Here is a 3,353-nt window from a genome sequence, read left to right as displayed (position 1 = left end):
TGATCTTGAATGGCACTTTTGCACATGCCCAAACAGCCAGAGAAAAATCTTTGTCCCTGCAAGAACCTCACAGCCCTGGGAAGAGGGTTGTGTTGCTTTAGGCTTATTGGATGGAATGTGACTAGCATAACGCTTTTCTTTTCAACGCTAGTGTTGAAATCCTCACCTCATTACACTGGATTCACGCCTCCCTGTGCCCCGTCGATTCGTATTATCGCTGCTCTTCACCTATGTGTTGTTTTTGACCTTTGGGATACTGGCACGAACTGGATCCGGGCTTATCAGTGCATTGAAACGCTCCACCGATGAAGGGGTTAACCTAGTTTCCCTGGCCTGCAGGACATTTGTACAGACCTGTCCGTCTGGATTCCAGCGATGATTGGCGTGAGCTGTTAAGGACGCGCCAGACCTGGGCGGTCAGAGCGTGTTACTGAGGGAAAGGTCGGAGGTCAAATGAAAAAGCCGGGGTGCCAGTATTTTATTAAATGACCTGACTTTGATTCTTCCCTTTATCACATTCAGCACTGTAATGTCAGAGAAATGCTGATATAAAAGGGATTGCTATGTAATCTCATTTATGTCTGCGTCTTTGGGAATGTTGAAGGCGGCGTGTAACTCGCTGCTGCAGCAATTCCCATGCGTGTCACTTAAACTGGACCATCACACAAACAGCATGTGTTGTGTATTTTATGAGGTGTTGTGGGTTTTTGACAAACAGTCAAACATATTTTGAACTATGCGACACATTTTTACATTTGTAGTAGACACAGGTTAATCCTTAAGCTGCAATAGTGCCGATCAAGGACACGAAGCTCCCGTTGACTTATCAGACTCCACTGGAAGTATCGCAGTTGCGTAACCCCCCCCCCCAAATTGTTTACTTATTTAGCTTATCTTTTATTATATTTGCATACGTTGCTATAACATTTACACTTGCATGCTCCCTAATCATCATCCTACTGTATCTGTTTTCTCGTTCACCGCACTGCTTTGATTGTAAGCTCTCTGGGGCAAAGACTCTCTATCAAATTGGTTGTATTTCTGCCGGTAGCACTCAGTCTTGTGCAGTCAGTGTCTATCTCTCTTTGTACAGTACCAAGTACATGTTCAGTGCAATATAGGAATGTAGAAAAGTCGCATCAAATGGGTGCAATCATTCTTACCGGACACCACAATGAACATCTATCAGCGGTAGTGAACCAAGTCTGCATATGAAATGTGCACTGCTACACTGCTTAGTAACATTAAAGGAGAGAATAATATTAACTGGCATAGTTTGACTTCTGAATGGGATTTCTGCACACTGGTTAACATGTGCGAGCTCATTTCAGGGAGAAAATAGAAACGTCATCTGTTGACGCGAAACGTGCGTCAGGTCGCCGTTCTGCCGTCACTGCGTCAGCGTGTCTAAACCAAGGGCTTAATACTTTCTAGCAACCGCTCCGTTTGGCTGATAGACCATTTTTTTTTTCCTTATACAGGTGCGTCTCACTCATTCTCTCGGCCCCTTTTGAATCTGCATTACTTGATGTATATTATGCACTGGGTCCACTGTGATTTTGTATATTAAAAAATGTGTATATAAAAGCCTTACTACTGCAATAGTATTTTCAGGTTCATGGGATATGGTGCTCGAAGGTTCTGCTAACATAATACATTTTCAAATGGTCCTACAGTTCTTAAAAGGTAGAAAAACACTGGGAGGGCAACTCACAGGTCGATTCGCCAGTGAGGGGGGTGAAGAAAATGTGCGAGTAATATCTCCATCGCACAAGCGATCAGGACTGTTTAGAGATTCTTGAATTGTAGGTGGATACCTAAATAGCCGAAAGTTAATTTACATACAATTTGGTAAAATTAGGACCTGTGTTCACATCTTCATCGCAGTTGTTGTCAGTATTAAGAACGGTGGAAGGTGGTATTTTTTTTTTTTTTTTTTCAATAAAAGTTGTTTTGGGATTTTATTGATTCTGGGTCTTTGAGGGAAACTGGGTTTTAGATTTGTAAGCTTTTCGGGGCAGGGACTCATTTTCTAATGTATACTTTTATGTATGTATTCCTTTTGTGTCTCCTATTGTCACGTGTGTTACTACTGTAAAGCGCTAGGTATATGGATGGGGCTATACATGATTACTGATAGCTATAAGACGCTTGAATTTAGTGCAGAATAAATGAGTACTTCAGTATGTGGTGATACCTATTTTATATTTGGACTAACAATAGATATTTTAAGACAAGCTTTCCAGAGTTCTCTCTTCCTCAGGTTGAGCAATCAACACTGATTTACAGAGATCCCATGAGTTTGACATTGATGTCAAAATGGATTGTGAGAAATAGGACCTCGCAACCATCGGTGGGGAGAAGGGGATACATTGTAACATGAACAGAGGCAGGGAGGAAAATTACAACAACAAAATCATTTGTTAGGGATTTTTTAGAGTGAAGGAGCATTATCATTTTGAGTTGAAATGTTTTCCGTTCTTTAGTGCTTTCAAACATTGCTTTGAGGATTTAGAGTTTGAAGTAATTTGATAGAATTAATTGATCTGGCTTTGAGAAGTGGTGTCCCACTGGAGTGCAATATCTTCCTTCCTTATTGTTGTGTTATTGTGTCTGTGTAGGGTCATTGCGGCTTGACGTTTTTGGCTGGTTTGACGGATGTAGCATCCTTGGTCATCCTTCTTCTTGAATAACAAATACAAAATATCACTTGTGAGCACATTCTCATCTCGGATAGGGCTGCAGCCCTGCCCTTCCCCGTTATCTCTTAGGCTATGCTTATAGCGACGCGACGGTCGCTGGAAAATCAAATAGAGATGACTTCCAGCGATCGCGACCAATCCATCGCGCTTACTATAAGCGCACTCGACGGCGGCAACGTATTTGTTTTGTCGCGTCGCCGGCACTATAAGCGCAGCCTTAGCAATGCTTCCACTGCAGCCAGGGATTCTGGGTAATGACATGCAAAAGAGCACTCGGTGTGACCCCTTTTGCATCGCGGCGATTTTAACATGGACCCCTATAAGCTTATGTCTGCCATATCACAGTTTCTCAGCACAGCCTGGGTTACAGAAGTGTATAGCCAGTAACCCTACTCACAGACAGCTGTTTCGATCTTTTGGATCTCATCGATGCGAGGTTGGTTACTGGCTATGCAACGTGAAGCTGGAAGCGGTTTCAACCACATACAAAATAAGTTGTGGGTAAAAAATTGTGACAACTCTCCACTACAGTGTACAGCAAATACAAATACTTGTGAGCACATTACACATGTATTCTTATTTACTACAAATTCTAAAGAGTGGTAAAGAACTCCTTCTAGTGGAGAAAAAAAGCAATGTTACTCCTGTACT

At 42.2% G+C, this 3,353-nt stretch overlaps 1 long non-coding RNA gene across 1 annotated transcript in view; it reads left to right on the top strand.

Moving 5' to 3' along the window:
• Positions 1-2,203: 2,203 nt before the first annotated feature.
• LOC142503919 (uncharacterized) overlaps positions 2,204-3,353 on the top strand; it is a 6,428-nt gene continuing 5,278 nt past the window's right edge. Inside the window, exon 1 of the long non-coding RNA XR_012804122.1 lies at positions 2,204-3,353. This exon is cut by the window's right edge and continues 1,878 nt beyond it. This is a non-coding gene — a long non-coding RNA (uncharacterized LOC142503919).

Source organism: Ascaphus truei, chromosome 10, assembly GCF_040206685.1.
Source record: "Ascaphus truei isolate aAscTru1 chromosome 10, aAscTru1.hap1, whole genome shotgun sequence".
NCBI classification, from domain to species: domain Eukaryota; kingdom Metazoa; phylum Chordata; class Amphibia; order Anura; family Ascaphidae; genus Ascaphus; species Ascaphus truei.
Note: the sequence above shows the minus strand (reverse complement) of the source record. Positions and strands in the feature narration are given on the sequence as shown.